The 19,709-nt window shown below is 41.4% G+C and overlaps 1 pseudogene; it reads left to right on the forward strand.

Annotated features, from left to right (window-relative positions):
- The first annotated feature begins 84 nt into the window (after positions 1 to 84).
- On the forward strand, positions 85 to 19,461 carry LOC133378843 (vomeronasal type-2 receptor 26-like; annotated as a pseudogene).
- Positions 19,462 to 19,709: the final 248 nt, after the last annotated feature.

Raw genomic sequence — 19,709 nt, forward strand, 5'->3', positions numbered from 1 at the left:
ATGGCTACCTCCTTTCTTAGGTGTCAGAGGAGAGAAATACAGAGGCTTCATGGAGCTGGCCAAAGGCATTTTGCAGAGGGCAAAATGGCGCCTCCAGCATTCCATGTATACAAGCCAACTGTCCTGGTAACAGCCGAGTGTCCTTCATCACACTTGAGGGGCAGCCAGGTAATTACCAGATTGTAGGACAAGCCACATGGCACACACAGCTCTGTCTTCCAACAGAAGGGTACAGCTAGGGGGCTCAGGAACAGCCAGGAGGGGCTCCCCAACATTTGCCAACTGAGGAGACTGTCTGACTGTGCCAACTGGCAGGGCTGGCCCTGAGGCTTCCATCGCTTCCAACACTTCCTAGTGCCCACAAGTCAGCTACTGGTTATTAAGGGGGGAAGGGAGGGGTTTGGAGGTTTGAGAGAAAGAGGTGGATAGGGTTTTCATAAGGGAGGGTGCATTCAGATTAGCTTGGAAATAAACACTACTTTTCTTTCTCTGTCTCCGAAATTTTGAGTCAAATGTTCTCTTATGAGATCCTTTGGATCACCCCTATATTTTAACCATTTGAAGGTGTTACCTTTTAGTTGCTAGTACAGGATTTTTCTGTTCAGGTAGTAATCCTAGCAATCAATGAATCAGTAAGGACTGATAAAGGCACAGGCTCTCATCTTCTTGGAAAAATCCCCAAAAGTTTAAATTGAAGCTATGAGAGTGAAGTGGATTCAAATCTGTTTAGATAGATTCTACACTCCAAGAAAGAATAGAACAGAAGTCAATTACCTTTTTAAAAGGAGTTTTCTGGGATAATGGATCTTACAGCTAGGCCGGTAATACATTCATAGACTAGGGTTGCCAGGTCCATGGCCTGAGACTGATCCTGTATCTTCAGAAAAGAAAGTCATCCAAGTGCAGGTGTTCTTGCAACTCTGCAATGGGAAAAACCACAAGGTGGAATTCTTTCCCCTGCACAACTTTTAAAGATACAGTAGACCTCTTGAAGGCCGGGCCTGGCAACCAAGAGGTCTTCTGTATCTTTAAAAGTTGTGCAGGAGAAAGGGAGAATTCCACCTTGTGGTTTTTTCCATTACAGCTTTGCAAGAACACCTGCACTTGGCTGACTTTCTCTTCTCCTAAAGGTACAGGATTAGTCTCAGACCATGGACCTGGCAACCCTAATTCAGACCAAAAACCTTGTTTTGCAGAAAATACCCCACAGATATGAGGAACTTCTATGAGTGAAAGAGACAGGAGAATAATTTGCAGGTTCCTTAACGAAATGCAACATTTCTTTTACATTTCTGTTTAGTTGACACAGATGACAAAGCCCAAAGCAGGATTGCGAGGCCGGAAATAGTGGTTAAGTTGTTCCAAAAAAGTGACACCCAAACTATTTCAAAATTTTCTTGAGGGAAGATTGGGGACAGAAAGAAGCACCAAGCACACAAAATGGCAGCTTTGTCTAATAATAGTACTTATGAGGGGGGAGAATTGGCAGCCTTACATTGGTGTGATGGAGGAAGCTCCTTGCAGAGGTTAGAACCAAATAAACCTCAAAAGGCCTGCAAAGGAAGCTCCCAGTGATGGCCAGCCTGGGTTGTACATGGAGGATTCAAGACTGGGTCTTCTGGTGTGACATCTTTCCCCTAAATCAGCTGCAGAGTTGGGGGCGGGTGTCATGTGGACTGGGGCCATGGCAGGGAGGGTGAGATCCATTCCCTTCCCCCCCTACTGCAAATGATGAAAGGCAGAGCTCTGAGGAATGCCAAACCTGACTTGCCCTGAAGAGCAACAGCCTCTCACAGCTGTCACAGTGCCAATGGCAGCTTTTGGGCCCTGATTCTGCTGGGGCGGCTTGATGGCCAAGAAGATCACATACACAGGACCAAGGTCTTTTGGTTTTCTCCCCATCCTCTTCCCTTGCAAAGATACTGTGGACGCTCAAGCATTGATCTGCAGTCGGAAACCAATGCAGGGCAAAGAGCAACAGCAGTGTTAAGGTTTGGGTGGCAAGTAGGGATGGAAGGATCTGTTGATTACAGTATTCTGTTTCTCTTTTTTCCCATTCTTAGATTCAGTTCTTATTTCAGCAGCAATTTGTGATTTTTTTAAAAAAAATCCTCATGAAAATTCTTCAGTGAAGTGTGAATTTCTCCTAATAAACACATTTTTGTAAGTAGTTTTATAACGAACACATTTTTGCAAACAATTTCTCCTAATATAATAGATGCTTGTATGCTAATACTAATATATTCATTTTTATGCACACTTTCCCCTAATATATGCATTTTTGTAAACATTCTTTGGTTGGAGAATGGCACTGCAAAATTTAGATATGTGTGGAGTTTGAAAGATGGCTGTGTTTTAGTTCTCATATTGTTTCAGAAAGTGCAAATTTGATAGATATGTCTTTGAATGCAAACACTTGAACAGTATATGTGGGGGGGGGACTTTCAGGTCAGCAAGATTAAATCGTCCCTCTCTTCACCAAGAGGTGGTGATGTGGCCGGAAGAGAGGAGTGGATGAGCTTTCCTTGAGCTGCTCAATGGGTCATTGGCCACTGAGCCAAGCTGGGAAATGGGGCAGTGGACCAGGAGACCTTTCACAGCAAGAGGAACTCTGCAGGAAGCAGCCACACTCGACCAGACTGAGCTGCAACTTCCTACAGCACCCCTGAAGGAATGCCAGGGTGAGGCAATATTCTGGCCAGGCAGACATCTAATAGGTGCAGGCTTCTCCCTGCTTTTGCTTGTTGAAACCTTCTCCTGGAAGCTGTGGCCTCTGCAGACTGGGACCAGTGTTTTTTTACCATCCTCAAAATTTGCATTAAGTGACCACTTTTTGCAGAGACTAGACTCTGCCCAAAGCATCCAGATTATATCCTTCCTGATCCAAACACTATTTCAGTGTTCCTTCTCATAGAATTAAGAATTTCATGAGGAGAGTTGGGTGATGGTGGCCCTCCTGCCATTCTTAGGGTGCCCAGACTGTCAGCATTTGCAGGAAGGTTTCAAGCCCAGACTGGAAATTTAGGTTTGTGCAATTAAAGTGGATTGTAGTGCTCTGTTGCTGTAATGCAACAAATTCACTACTTTTTGCCGTTAGGAAAGTGACAGGGAAATGCACTGAAAAGTGTAGGATAAGGAAATAATAAACGGGAAGATATATCAATAACCCACAAGCAAATCAGGCTGAAGGCTGAATAAAGTGCAAAAATAAGCTTTTGACTAGGGAAATCAGGATGCATGTCAAATAAACAGTTTGTCTTGAAAAACTCTTAATTGCCCCCCCCCCAATCATTACTCACATGAGGGGAAAGGCCTGGACAGGATTCTACTCTCCAGGCAATGTAGGAACATCGATAAAAAACATGTTCCTGGCTCTTTGAGATATTTTCCCCACTAAGCCAGTGGTGGTGCAACTGGACCTCCAGATGTTGTTAGACCAGCCTTTCCCAACCAGTGTGCCTCCAGATGTTGTTGGACCACAACTCCCATCAGCCTCAGCCAGCATTGCCAATGGTCAGGAAAGATGGGGGTTGTGGTCCAACAACATCTGGAGGCACACTGGTTGGGAAAGGCTGTTAGACCCTAATTCTTATCAGCCCCAGACAGGCTGGTCAATGTTCAGTTATTATGGGGGTTGTAGTCCAGCAATACCTGAATTACCATGAGTTGCCCAGAACTCCACTACATATTCGTCCAAGTTTGCTGTCTTTTCAATTATCCCATGGGAAAGCATGACTTGGCTTGTTGGGTGATCTTTCGCAAATATGTTTTCTCCTTTTGTGTACCCGTGCATGTAGCTGCAAAGAGAGTGTACAACTTTGGGGAGGTGATTATATCCTCCCTGCAATTATCAAAATCATGTGATTTTTTTGTGTTGCTATGACCAAAATCCCACAGAGTCCCCCCCCAAGGTTGCTTTTGACATAAATGATAATAATAATGATAATAGTGGTGGTGGTGGTGATGGTGGTAACTGGAGTGGAGAATCATTGATCATTTCTTGCACCAAATTTGAAAAGAGAGCCACATAAGTATATATACTGGGGTGTAGTTTGTCAGCCTGAAGTTAGCTCATATATTCTTTAGCATTGAAGACAAGCTTTGTCTCTTCCTCTGAGAAGTCAGATACAGGATGAGACTTGCAAGGGTTTTGTATTTCAGTTCTGGCAGATATTGCTGTCAGTGTTCGAAATTGGTGTGATAAAGCCAATTGAAGGAAGGTGGTTCTTGGTAGTTTATGCCTATAATGATCCTGCTGCTGATATTGTTTCATTTGCCCTTTGGGGTAGCGATGAATGAAGATATAGATCTCTCAAGCCTACAGATATCTCCAAATAATTATTACAGATCAGGAGATTACCTCGTTGCTGGAATTATACCTATGAGGGCAGCTATGTATCCTACACATGCTTTCAAGTCTGATCCCGTTGGTGATTTCCTCTCGTAAGTGTTACTTGCTGTTAGTTTTTAATTGTTCTCAGCCAATTCTGATCTTCCCTGCAACAGTCTGTATTCCAAGTGACCTATAGTCTCCTAGGCTCTTAGTTTTGAACAATGATTTGCAAGGGACTGGGATGCCAATGCCAATGCCATGTGTCTCAGTGGTCCCAGTTTTCTGTGGACAGGCCTCATTTTTCAACATATTTTTCCTGGTAAATCACTACCCCTGTTTTGCCTTTTGCCAAGATTTGGGAGATGATGTTTCAAACGGTTGTCAGTCCAAGTAGCTTGATTTAGATTTCTCCTTCATGTATCTGTCGAACATCACTTGGTGTTTTATTTCAGCAGGCATTTTAAGTGATTTTTTTCTGATTTCATGGTTAATCTTAACTAATTTTATGCTGTATCCATACTATTGTACACTGCGTAGAAATTATGGTGTTAAGGACTATAAACTTATCACAATAAACAAGCAAACAAATAAACAAATATATGTCACATTTGTTCACCTGCTAACAGTGAACTTCTCCTGAGTGTGGATCTTACAAAGGAAAAAAAACATCCATACTTGAAGGAGGTCTCAACAGTCTTGAAGGATCACCATAAAAATTCAAGAAGAAAATGGGCTCAGTGTGCTCAGTGGACACAAAATGCAAGCAGACTCAAGGAGAGGCAGGCCGACAGAAACACCGCCAATATTTTATGTGAGGGGTTGTCTATAAATATTTTTATAAATAAATAGATGTTTTGGGGGATGGAATGAAGTATCCAGAAAGGGGGCATGGCTGGCTGACTGGAATCCTGAACAGGAACACTCCACACTGCAACATTTTATTGCAGATCTCACTTGTAAAGAAAAAGTTACTTGTAAGAAAAGTTACTGTGCATGTTAACAGTAATACCTCTTTTAAAGAATCCTCCAGGAATGAAGCTCCTTTTAAGGAAGGCTTTCTTAAGGCGAAACTGACTAACTTTGCCATGGATAAAGTCTGTGCCTTTGCTTTAAAGTGAAACTGACCAGCCTGTGTCTTTGCTTTGCTGTCAATAAACTGACAGCCCTATGTCTTTGCTTTGCTAGGGTGAAACTGACAAGCCTGTGTGTATGCTTTGCATTAAAGAGATATCTTGCTTTCTCCCAGGGTTGGGGAGGGAAGGATCCAATATGATACAGAGGAGGAAGAGGAGGAGGAGGAGGAGGAGGGAAGGGAGAAGGAGTGGGAGTGGGTGGGTGCTGAATAGGCACCCTTTAAAGCCCCTGTTGAAGCTGCCCCAACCATCTATGAGTGGTTGTAGAAACCTATCCTTTTTCTTTTATTCAACTGCATGAAACTCATCTAATCTGGATTATAAGCATTTCAAAATTGTTGAAGAAGTCTAAGAACACTGATCAGTGACAGATCCAAGGATGCTGTTGGGGAGGGGCACTTTTCAGGTACTGGAGGGGTATCTCATGGTAATTTGCAAGGTGTGTAATCCAGAGGGTCCACTGGAGGTGAACTAATTTGATGGGCAAACTTCCGTAGTGCTGTTTAGAGGTGTGCTCATTTATACTGTTGCTGCAGTGCACCGGCTGTTGGAGACAGCTTAGAGAATGTTGGTATGTTTGTTACTGTTTCGCTGGCCAAATGTTTCCTCAACAAACAAGCACTCAAGCCTTCTGTTGAGATCTCCCCTCAGCTGTATAGCTCAGCAACAAAGGTGTCACACTGTTTCATTACAACGGTTTCTTCTGAAGCAGGGTCACTGACAGCTTTAAGCGTCCCTTTAAACTTTTGGAGAACATTCAGCATGCTGCCTTTAACAATTCCAGCAAGAGATGAGGTTGTGTCACAACCAGTTAGAGTGTGGGCAGTTAGCATATCTGTTATATATGTTATATATGGGTTGTGAGCTGTGATAACATCACTTATGTCCATTACTGATAAGGACACACAACCTTTTCCCATTGTAATCAGTGTTGCTATGCGCTGGGTATATTCTTGATATGCCACCAGCAGCAGCAAGATGTCAGTGTCATCACACCCTATTCGTACTGAATACGAATTATTCATTTGTCACCTCCCACACAGTTATTTACACAATATGCTAGTCAGCTTCCTCGTGTGTTGTCGATGGCCCCGTAACCCATCATTAACTTCCTCTGGTGATTGGCTCTGGATCAATTAAAATCAATCTGTGGATTTTGCTGGCATCAACATTCATTAGTCATCAACAATCAATGTAATAAATTGTGTTTTTGTCTTCCTGTGGTTCAGTACCACTTCTATTTTTGGTTACTGGAGAAGCCAGAGAGAGTTGGTATTGCCTGGAATTTAGTACCTGTCATTTCTTTCATGTAGGAGCTTTGATACTTTTCTCATAGCATCTGTCAAACATTACATGCACGAGAGGAGTTTGTTTCAGTTCTCGTTCTACCATTGCTTTGTATGCACTCACAAACATTTCCACACACCAGAGCATGGCCCAGCCATCAAGAATAATTGTGTGGGGTACAGCACTTCTCATGACAGCAACTTTTCCTTATCGTCATCTTCATGGAAGAGAGCAGTAGGCACTGGGGCAAGTTCATGACTAAGTACATCATCCATGTTGATGTTTCAAGATGAAGTGACCAATCCCATTGTGTGAGCATAAATCAGAGTATGATCCACATTCACTGCACAACTACCTCCTGCATCCAGCTTCACAGCTTTGGTGACTGCTGTTATTGTTCTAATTTTCCATGAAAACCGGAGGGCCAGGTGCTCACAAATTCACTGTACTACTCCCTACCACTACTGCATCATGCATATTTATTGAGCAATCTTTCAGAATTTGGCCACCGACTATGTTTATTAAACTTTTCCCTGGGTGACTGCTATCATTAAGTGGACTGATACACGTTAAATAATCCCGGATCTTCTTGTGATCTGCACGGTCAGCCTTGATATGTGGATCAGCCTCTTGTGATAAGTCATGACATTCTCAATATTCCCTTCCTTCATCTCTTCCAGATGATTGAAAATCTGACCAAAAAAGGTGTTAGAGCCCAGACAGCCAAAGTCTTTGGTTTTAGAGTGAATCCAATTATGCCTCCAAGGCCATGGCTGTATCGCTTCGCTATTGTCTTGATAAACTGAGTGGTCAATAGTCCATTCCAAATACATTTCTTGTGCCTGACTATGTGTTCACCTGCCATGAACTTCATAAATAGCTGTCGATCAAGTTTTTGCAGAGTTTTCAAGTAGTAGGACCCATGCTGTGCATAGATGACATGCCCTGCAGCGAAGAAATACGGCAGCATTGACTCTACTGCATATAAATACAGTAACCAATCACAAATTTATCTCAGCACGGATGCAATTCATCATTATATATTTTATATTTATGTATCAGTGGAGGCCCCTCATAAAGAGCAGGTGGGGCACTGCCCAGCCTAACCATCCTAAAGCTCCAGACCTATAGCCCAGTCCCTTTTCAGTTCCTTACATTCATATTCAATACATTACCTATTGCCCAGTGCCCTTTCTCTGTTCCTTACATTCATATTCAATACAGTACCTCACATTTAGAGACACTCTGTCCATCTTCAGTTCTAGCCAATCATCTCTGGATAGCACAGCTAATCACAATCATTGCTATGGTCTCACCTCTATCTCCAGGGGTAAAATTCTAGTAGGAGTGGTTTAGGGAGGGCGGGGGTCCCCTCAGCACCTCCAGGGCCTTCATATTGATTTTACTTCCCATAGAATAAGCTCTAACCAATCAGGAAGAGTCCCTCAGAAATGTGTTAGAAGTTTCATAACATTAGGGCAGGATTATGAAGAGCGTCCCCAATGCATTGCAATCTGAGCCAAACAGATGCATGCATTTGCAGTCTGCATTGGCTCCTCTCTGAGTTTGCATTGCTATTCCCTCACTTTTGCAAGCAGCAGGCTAAAGCAGCAGGAACCCAAACAATATGAGAACTGAAACACAATCATCCGTTGAAATTGCACTTTTCTGAATTTTACGATGCAGTTCACCAACCAAACAATGTTTACGAAAATATTTTTACTAGGGGAAAGTGTGAACAAAATGAATATATATGAACAACATATATATATTGTATGTTAGAATAACATTAAAAATGCATTACATTGGGATAATATGCTGGAAAAATATGTCCATTAGTCAAAACTGCATACAAAAATATATCTATTAGGAGAAACTTGCACTAAAATGCTGAAGAATTTTCATGAGGATTTTTTTTTTAAAAAAATGCAATTTGCTGCAGGAATTTGGAGAAGCAAATTTAAGATTAGAAAAATGTTCTCATTTTTGAGAAATTCACAGATCATTCCATTCCTAATAATAAGCTGCTTTTGTAGCAAATGCATATGCATTTGTTATAGTAGATTGTAGTTTGCTATATTTATATGCCACTTTTCTGCCAACATATTCAAAGTACTATATTGTACTGTACTGTATTTTATCATTGTAAAAGGGAAAAGGGACATGATGAGAAGCAAATTAAGGTACTGTGGACACTGCAAGGCGTTCTGGGAGAGGCGTTCTGGGAGAGGAGGAGCCAAATGGCAATCAGTCTGAGCCAGGGCAGGGCTTTTCCCTTCCTCCTATAAAACATTTAGAAGATAGACCTCTGGTCATATAGACCCATGGTCTTTGAACAAAAGGAAAAGACACGTCTGTACGACTTTTCCCCAAGGAGCCAACCCATAGTCACTGGCATTTTAGTGGAAAAAGCAGGACTTTAAAGGACAATAAAAACATATTTTACCTGATCAATATTCTTATCAATATTCCATTTGCTTTTCATTCCAGGATATTAGAGACGAACTACCAGCACATCCTAGCCATCTTGTTTGCCATTAATGAGATCAATGAAAATCCCAAACTCTTACCCAATATTACCCTCGGCTACAGCATCTATGAAAACTGTTTCAGTGTCAGGATAACCTATGAAGCCACAGTAGACTTGGTCTCCACTGGACATTGGATGGTCCCTAATTTCAAATGTGGAAGGCAAGAAAAGCTCCTGGCTGTTGTTCAAGGAGGGGACTTTGAAACCTTTTTTCAGATGGCAACTATGCTAAATGTGTACAAGATCCCTCAGGTATGGAGTCATGTTGCCAACCCCACCAGACGTGTAAAGAGATCTATGGGTTATCTTCTTCTCAGGGTCACATCCAGGTCTAAGAGTTCCCTTGGCATAGTATCCCCATGAGTCCTGGCACTGTTGGGCTTAGCTGGCAGTGGGCAGCAATAGATGGTAGCAGTGGTGTTGTTATCTGCACCAGAGTAGGCTGGAGCCACTATTTACATTTCCGACTGTACCCTGGAGTACCCCCAACATAGTATTGTTCTAGGGCATTTGGGAAAAATAATGGGGGAGCTGCCATTTTAATTTCCTACAGTGTCTCACAGTGATGCTACATCAAGTCACTCCAGGGCATTGTAGGAAGTGCAAACGTTGGCTTCATTCAACCTTGGAGCTTATAGGAGCCCTGGGAAGGCTGCCCAGGTAGGCTCCAGCAGTTGGCCCAGTGGGAGCACTGGGGCATCAGCAGCTGTCCAAAGTTGCCAGGTGATGATGCCAGCCTACCCTCTTTTTCAGTAGACAATTACCGGGAAAAGAGGGACAAACTTGCCTTTGTTGATCTTTGAGCAAGCCTTTGCTGGAATGAAAAGGTAGAAAACACCTAGGCGTTAACTGCACATTTGAGGGGGGGGCAAACTGCTTTGCAACTCCCCGATTATATGTCATTGAAGAAAATGTTATTTAAGTATTTATAAGCCACATTTTCCATAGAATTACACCAAGATGGCTTACAACATGAACAAGGCTGCAACCATCCTATACTTACTGAATTCAGTAAGACTTACAGCTAAGTAGATGTGTACGATTGTGTTGCTAAGTGGAAACCATTTTAGGCTAGCAATATCTGGTCATTATTTCCAATGCTAAGCTTTGATTCCCTTCTTTACTAGCTGACTTATGGTTTTGTCAATGATATTCTGAGTGACAAAAGTCAGTTCTCCTCCTCGTACTGGATGAGCCCCAAGGAAACTCCACAGTACTTGGGGATAGTTAAGCTGCTCCTGCATTTCAGATGGACGTGGGTTGGTCTCATTGCTCCAGACAATGATGGTGGAGACCTCTTTGTGAGAACCATGAAGGCAATGGTCTTTGGCAGTGGTATTTGCGTAGCCTTCACATTCGGGATTCCACAAATAATTTCTTCTGGCATTCGTGTTTCAAATCGAATGTCATATTATCATAAATACCTTACACAGAGAAAATCTAATGTGATAATTTATTATGGGGATTCTGACTCAATGTTTGTTTTACCTCACATACTAAACAAAATTGAAGAAGAAAACAGTGCCCCTGTAGGGAAAGTTTGGATCTCCACAGCTCTGTGGGGCTTCACCTTAAGCACATCTTTTGCATACTGGGATGTCAAATTCTTCCATGGTGCATTGTTCTTCAGCATCCAAATGAACAAGAGGTCAAAATCCCAGGACCTTTCCTTGAGTCAAGATGGGGATTCTTTCGATCCTGTTTGGTCAGAAACCTTTGAGTGCTCTAATTCCAACAGCAGATGGTCTAGGAAAACCTGGAAAAGGTGCATGGAGAGGAGAAAGTTGGAAAGTCTTCCTGCAGCTTGGCTTGGGAAAGATCTGTCTGCTGAGAGCTACAACATTTATAGCGCTGTCTATGTCTTGGCACATGCCTTCCATGCTCTGATCACATCTGTATCTAGCCGTATGATGACTGTAGAAGGCGGCAGACTGGATCTTTTGAATATAGACCCATGGCAGGTAAGAGAGAGATTCACTGTAATTACAGGTGAAATTGTCTTTGTTTAAAACAAAACATCTTTAAAATCATCTTTTTTTTAAAAAAAAAGCTTTAAAAACATATTAAAAAACAATTCCACCACAGACTAGGATAAGGTCCCTATTTAAAAGGCTTGTCAAAAGAGGAAGATGTTTTTAGTGTTTTTGTTTGCTGCCCTGGGCTCTTTCTGGGAGGAAGGGTAGGATGTAAATGTAATCAAATTAAATAGTAATAGTAATAATAATAATAATAATTAGCATCAACAACTGCTATTACTACTACTACTAACTGGTTTTGATAATAACAGAGCAATCCAAGTGCTGGGGGACCGGCAGAAGCGGGACAGCAGAAAGCGCCACGGGATCCTTCTCCCGCTGCTGGCCCAGCTGAACGCCAGCTCTGTTAGGAGCTGCACACAAGAGCTGGCTGGGAAGCACCAGCTCCAACAAACAGGCCTCCCGGGGAGTAAACACTCCCTGTAGGCCTCAGTAGGAATTTTAAACAACACATTTTACTGCGCCGGCCTTTTGGCAGGCAGAGTTTGAAGGGGGATCAGGACACAGCGGAGGGGTCTGGAGATGAGAAGGAACTCGTGTAAGTCCCCCCCCCATGGCTCGGCTCCCACCACGCCTCTAGAACTTCGCATTCGGGGCTTCTGCCGGCCCTCCATCCACCAGACTGGGTGTCTCCAGCAGACCTCTGGCACTGCCAGCAGCCTCCTAGCAGAGCCACATCTCTGCTGTGGCAGGGGGCTGCTGCCAGCAGAGCCCAGTGCAGCCAGGAGTCTATATATTTGCACCTCCCTTTTCTTCCTGGGCCCTTCCTCCTCCTTTTATCTTTACAGCAACCCTGTGAGGTAGGTTAGGCTGAGAGTTGGTTCTGTCACGAAAGCTGCGACACTGCCACTTAGATATTGCTCTGTTTCAGAAAGATGCGGGTATTGTGAATACCGTTCTTTTCATAAAGAACTTAAGGTTGTTTATTTTCCTGTTTGAAATGTGTGTGTTTTTAGCTACTGCTATCTTTTAATGTTATTTTAATGCTCAAATATTATTTATTATTGGTTCTGTCACCAAAGTTGTGAAGCTACCACTTAGATACTGCTGTGTTTCAGAAAGATGTGGGTATTGCAAATACTGTCATTTTCATAAACAACTTAGAGTTTTTTAGTTCCCTGTTTGAAATCTGTTTGAAATGTTTAGTTGCTGCTATCTTTTAATGTTATTTTAATGTTCTTACATTATTTAATGATTATGATACTTTTGAGATAAATGATAATAATAATGATAATAGTGGTGGTGGTGGTGATAACTGGAGTGGAGAATCATTCATCATTTCTTGCACCAAATTTGAAGAGAGCAACATATTTTAATGTTCTAACATTATTTAATGATTATGATACTTGAATGATTTATTTCCGCTGTTTGAAATGTTTTTTACCTGCTCCTATTTTTTAATACTATTTTAATGTTTAAATGTTACTTAATAATTATTTTTTTTTACAATAATTTTTATTGAAATTTTCATAAAACATACAAAACAAAATCATAAAACATTCAAAGACAAAAAACAAAACAAAACAAAAATGATTAAACAAAAAAATAAAATGTTGACTTCCCATTTGTCGCAGATCAAATCAGTTATAGGTCTACAATATATAACAATCCTGTCTCTTAAATTATATTATAAAATCACTTTCCTCCAGTAGTTATCTTAATTAATCATCAAATCTCATAAACATTACTTTATTCTTTCCACAAAAAGTCAAAGAGAGGTTTCAATTCTTTAAGAAATATATCTATCAATTTTTCTCCAAATAAACATGTCGATTAATCCATCTCGTTAATAATAATAATAATCTTATTGTCATAACCATAGTCCGAATAAACATATCGATTAATCCATCTCATCAAAATCTGTTAGGTCCAATAATTTCAATAGCCATTATTCCATTATCCCTATTAATTCCATCTTCCATTTTCAATAGTCCTGTTAAGTCCAGTAATTTCAGTGTCCAATCTTCCATTATCAGTATTCCATAATAATCTTGCTGTCATAGCCATAGTCTGATGGGAATTTCCTCTATCCCAAATATTTTCTTGCCATCAATTCTGAATAAGTTGCTGAAATATTGTTGTAAAGTCATATCTCTGTTCTTCTTTTTTACAAAATGCACTGGCTCATCTCTTGAGAGTTTTTCCATTGTCACATGGCTGCAGTTAATTCCATAGATTTTCTCTATATCAAGCTCCATCACGTCATTCCAGTCCAGAAGATTATCCAAGCCATTGTTAACTTTATCTCTAATATCTTCATTAATTTCTTCAGAGATAACGTTAAATTCCAAACAGTAGATTTTATTTCTAAAATCCATAAACTCCAGATCTTTTTCCAATTCCACATTTGTTCCAATCTCCAGGGCTTGTATCTTCCCTTTATTTTTTCTTTTCTCATCTCTGATCTCATTCTCCTCTCTCACAGGATCCCCTATTTCTTTAAGCTCCTGCGTCATTTTGCTCAGTTCAATTTTCAGCTCCTTACTGCCCTGTCGCAGGGTTTGTTTCGTTATCTCAATCTCATCCATTATTTTCTGAAACATAATTACTTCCAGATTCTCAGCCACTTTCTTGATTGCCATTTTTAAAACCACGAAAACAAAACAAAACAAAAATAAAGAAGAACCACTTCTTATTTCAGCAACAATTGGGTTAATATTCCAGGCTTGATGACATCACAGTATAAACAGAGCAGCCTGCCTTATCTCTCTATGTTCAAGAATACAAAACAAATTTAATTCCCAGCATCAAAACAGTTAGCGGCGTCGTGAAGAAGCAGATTCGTCAAAATAAAATAGACCAAAAAGAGAATAGTCCCAGACAATATAATGTTCCTCGGAATAGAAATCCCTCTTCTGTTTATATCTTTAGAATGCACTTCCAGGACAGCTTTTTGCAATAGAAACAGAGATAAGCTATTAATTTCGTGAATAACAGAGAAGAGTTATAGCTCACCCAGAAGCTCTTTAAAGCTGATTAATTTGACAAATCTCTTTTTGCTGCAACAATTTAAACCAAGTAAAAAAAATAATAGAAAGAAGGGTGCTTGCCTGTTAGTCTGTTTTCTCTTTGAAGAAAAGATAAACGTATCGCATTAATCAGATAGAGCTTGTTCGGAAGTCCGTCCGGCATTGCTGGCTGGACCTTTTCTCATAAATTAATGAAATCCAGTCCTCCCAACAAAAACAGGCTTTTGAGGTTGATCTCTACGTTTCTCCCTGCCCGGGAGAAATTTCATCAGTCAAAATAAAAAATGTTCTGACTGATTTATATCTGAATAAGCTTCTTTTGAGGCGGGAGCCCGTCTCAAAAGCAGGCACAAGCGAAGTCACCCTTCCCGGAAGTCCCCATGTTACTTAATAATTATTGATTATTTCATTATGGGTTTTGAAGTATTTATAACTATTATTATTTAAATATATGTCCCACCCTTCCTCCCAGAAGGAGCTCCAAGCAGCAGTTTTACTGTTCTAAAATGCCTTGTGAGGGCAGGCTCTCTGAAAGGCAGGTTAAAAATCTGTCAAATAAATACATCTTAAATCAAGACTGTGCATTCAGAATAACTCTCCATTTTTGTAATATATGTGCATAAGCCAAGACTGCCAGGCAATGGGGTGGGGGTGGAAGGAGGGAACATAGGAGGCCCAATCCACATTCAGTGAACAAAGCTCAGGAAATCCTGTTGGCACTCCTGTTTAAGTTCTTAACAATATTCTGTCATTTAAAGTCTACCTCATAAAAGTCTAGTTTCTACACACACTTCTTCATGAATCACTGTTCTAGCTACAGTGAAGGTTATAGAGCTGTGGAACTGAACAAAACAGTGGTTTTCATAATGTCTTCCCCTAAATCTCTGCCGTACATCAGATAATCCCCCCCATTCAAGTACTGCATCAGTTTCTGTCAAAAAATGGGATGGGGGAATGAAGATTGAGAGGAAGACTGATGCACCTAATTCATTTACTCATCTGGTAAATGTTTGGCATTTTATCTCTCTCTTTCTAGCTTCACCCTTTTCTGAGAAGTGTCAGCTTTAATAGTACCACCATGGGCGAGGTGTATTTTGGTGAGGACAGGGAACTGGTGGCTAACTATGATGTTGTGAACTTGGTCACATTTCCTAACCAATCTGCTGTAAGAGTGAAAGTTGGGACACTGGAGACCCAGGCGTCCTCAGGTCTACAGCTGAATATTTATGAGGAGACCACCATGTGGCCGAACTGGTTTAATCAGGTGGGAAATGTATTTATAGTTTATTTGATCCAGTGATGTTATCAGAACAGTGTTCTTCAGTCATCAAATGCCTGAGTAAACAAGAATGTTTTCAAATTCCTCCTGAAGGTCAATAATTAGAGAGACAGACACACCTCACTGGGGAGGGCATTCCACAAGTGGAAGCTGACACTGAAAAGGCCCTGTCATGGGTCATTGCTAACTAGGCAGCCCCAGTGGTGGCACCACCACCACCATTTCACCTGCCCATCATAGTATCTGAGATGATTACTACTAGGGAAGGTGATGTTTCATAGAGATGTTAAATAGCATAGGAGACAGAATGGACCATTGTGGGATCCCATAGCTCAAAAGCCATAGAGCTAAGCAACCATCTTCTAGTATTACATATTGGTAGTAACCTTGCAGATAGGAATGGAACCATTTTAATAGAGTACCTCCAACTCTCGCCTCCTTGAGTCGCTTCAGAAAAACGCCATGGTCAATGGTGTCAAAAGCCACTGAGAGGTCAAGGAATCAACAGGATCACATCTCCCCATCTCTTTCCTGATAACGGTCATCAGTCAGGGTGACCAAGTGGTTTTAGTGCCAATGGTAAGCCGGAAACCAGACTGGAATGGATGTAGATAATCTCTTCCTCCAATTAAGCCTGCAGTTGCTCAGCCACCACCTTCATAAACACTTTGCCCAGGAAGGGGATATTAGAGACTGGATAGTAGTTTTCTAAACCCTGTGTATTCAAGGAGGACCTCCTCAAGAAGGACCACCACATCACTTCCTCTTTCAAGGTGGTGGGCATAATTCCCTCCCATAGTGAAGCATTGACCAACTCTGTGGACCCATCCAGTCCATCCCCTCCAACTAAATTTTACCAGCCATGATGGGCACGGATAGAGAGGGCACGTAGTTGGCCTCACTGCTGCAAGCATCTTATCTACATCCTTGGGCTACAACAATACCAGGTTATGAGATCATATCTATATTTAGAAGAACCACTTTACAGCACATGAAAAGCTAACAAACTAATTATCACATAAGCTTTAATGGGCTAGAGCAGCCTTTCCCAACCTTTGGATCCTCAGATGTTGCTGGACTACAGTTCCCATAATTCCTGACCACTGGCCATACTGGCCATGCTGGCTGGGGCTGATGGGAGTTGTAGTCCAGCAACATCTGGGGACCCAAAGGTTCAGAAAGGCTGGACTAGAATGCACTTAGCTTGTGCCATAATACATATGCTAACCTGTAACACTCTGGAGAAAGTGATCTGACAGGGCTGGCCCTACCATTACTCAAAACAAGATACTCAGGCAGTGGCTCAGGGGCACAGAATGACATCAAGGTATGGGGGGACAGAATTGTGTGTGCCATGTGGACTTCCCTACAATCTCCTAAGCTAGTCTGCTGCCCTCAGCTGTGGTGGTAGACACTGTCTCGTAATAAAACTTGAAGGAAAAGGCAACTGCCATTGTGTAATGGGGAGTGTGTGTGGAAGAATATGTATGGATAAGAGTGAAAATCAAGAGCTCATTGGGGCTTGCATAGTGCTCCACTGCAGAGGGATTTTAAATTATAACTTAGAATCTGCAGCAGCAATATAAATAATACGCCTTGAATATTTAAGTCCACAAACTGGGAGAAGCCTTCCAAATAGATGCCACTGAAGAAGACTTGTGAAAGTCAAAACTCATTTGGAATGTATTTTGTGTAATAAGTTATTATCATTTATTTCATGGCTTCGGACAACAATATCTTGGTGTTCCACTGCTGTGATGTCACTGGGAACAATAAGACATGTTTTGTCAGCACAACTAGAGCTCAAAATCATTTCATGTGAGAATATTGTAAAACAATGTAAGACCATAACATAGATCACATTTTGGCAAAGTTTTAAATTTTTGCATATATATGTTAAAGAAATACATTATGTTCACCTTGACTACATTTGTTTGTGTGTGTTTGCCATCTAGTCCTTCACCTTAGGCAGCAAAATCTCTTCAACAGGCCATATTCTTTGACCAGAAGAGCAAAAGAGAGAGAGATTTCAGTTGTTACACACGGCATAGACCCATCAGAATAGTTTAGTTCCTTTCTCCAAACAGATGACAATCTAACACTATCTGTTTTCTTGATGCCCTTCAGACAAGACCCCGTTCTACTTGTACAGAAAGCTGCCAACCTGGATACAGCAAGGTGGTGCCAGAAGGACAGCCAGTTTGCTGCTATAATTGTACCCGGTGCATAGAAGGGACCACTTCTACTCACACAGGTAAATGGCTTTGAAGAAACAGTAGGCGCTGAGAGATGACAGGCAGGTTCAGGATGGAAGTAGCCATTTTAGATCTGAAAAGAAATGTTGCAAATAGAATATGGTGTAAAGATGCAGATTTATCACAAAATACTTAAATGTTAATTACATGTTAATTGTGAATCAGTTTAAGAGCACTCTTTTTGTCCAATGCAATGCTTGCCAGTACTTGGTTTTTATGGTTGTCATCTTCTGTCAGTTTGGAAAGACTCTTTGGTCATTTGCCAACCCATGATGTCATGCAATTGTCATGAGTTCTTACAATGGTGCCACACTGCCACTCACAATATTGCAATGGCTTCACAGTCTGGCTTCTAGTACTATCCAGTTCTTGGCAACCAAAACAAAACACATCACAAGACTGGGCCTTCAAGACTATTGGCTGAAGAATTCACTTTAGTCCCCCACATTGTCTGAGCTCTGAATTAGACATGCACTATATATCTTGGCCTTATTCATCTCTACACCAGTCCATTATCAGCTGAGTAACTATTATCTCAGCACTTCAGATGTGCTCCTGATTCCCTAGATAAGATGGGCTTTTATAGCCTGCTCCTATGCTAGATTTGTTGGAGATGTTTAGGAACTGGAATAAAAGGCAGAACACTGAGTAAAACTACTAACAAGAAAAAAATGACACATTTATGTCTTGATCATAAGGAAAAATCTTGAAATTTCACATAGTGAAATCATTTTTCTTGCAGACGCAGATCATTGTCATGAGTGTCCAGAAGATCAATACTCAAACAGTGACAGAGATCTATGTCTCCCTAAGACTATAACCTTCCTCTCCTACGAAGAACCTCTTGGGATTACCTTTCTTTTCTTTGCCCTATTCCTGTGCCTAACCACAGGTTCTGTTTTAGGAATCTTCATTAAATACCAAAACACTCCAGTAGTGAAATCCAACAACCGGAACCTCACTTACATCCTCCTCATTGCCCTCCTGCTTTCCTTTTTGGCCTCCTTTCTATTCATTGGCCAGCCTCAAAAGGTCACCTGCCTTCTCCGTCAAACAGCTTTCAGCATCGTCTTTTCCACTGGCATCTCTTCCGTGCTGGCCAAAACAACTACTGTAGTGCTGGCATTCATGGCCACAAAACCAGGGAACAGGATCAGGAAATGGGTGGGGAAATGTTTGGCAAATGCCATTGTCCTTTTCTGTTCCCTCATTCAGTTTGGCACCAGCATTATCTGGATTGTAAACTCTCCCCCTTTTCCAGAATTTGACATGAATTCCCATGTCAGACAGATAATACTGCAATGCAATGAAGGGTCCGTCACCATGTTTTACTTTGCCCTTGGCTATATGGGTCTTCTGGCTGCCATCTCTTTTACTGTGGCTTTCTTAGCCAGGAAACTACCCGGGGGTTTCAATGAAGCCAAGTTTATCACCTTCAGCATGCTGGTGTTTTGCAGTGTTTGGGTGTCCTTTGTGCCAACGTACCTGAGCACCAAGGGGAAATACATGGTAGCTGTGCAGATCTTCTCCATTTTGGCTTCCAGTGCTGGGTTGCATCTTCTTTCCCAAATGCTACATCCTTGTACTGAGGCCTGATCTGAATACAAAGGTGCACCTAATGATGAAGAGGAAAGTTTAGGGTTATTTGAAGTGTATGAGCTAAATTTCAGAGGCATGCATGGGGAGTGAATACTCAGGTTTGTTTGTTTGTTTTTTTAAAAAACTTTACTTACCCTGAGAGAGCTGTCTTTTCTCCAGGAATGCCTTTGAGAACATCCTGTGTCACCATGTACCATTATTCCCAGGGCAGCTACCAGGCACTGATTTCTGCCAACTAACTTTATTGTGTTTTATAAGTGAAGGACAAGGGAACCTTCATCACCTTGT

Source organism: Rhineura floridana, chromosome 3 (genome assembly GCF_030035675.1).
Source record: "Rhineura floridana isolate rRhiFlo1 chromosome 3, rRhiFlo1.hap2, whole genome shotgun sequence".
Lineage (NCBI taxonomy): Eukaryota > Metazoa > Chordata > Lepidosauria > Squamata > Rhineuridae > Rhineura > Rhineura floridana.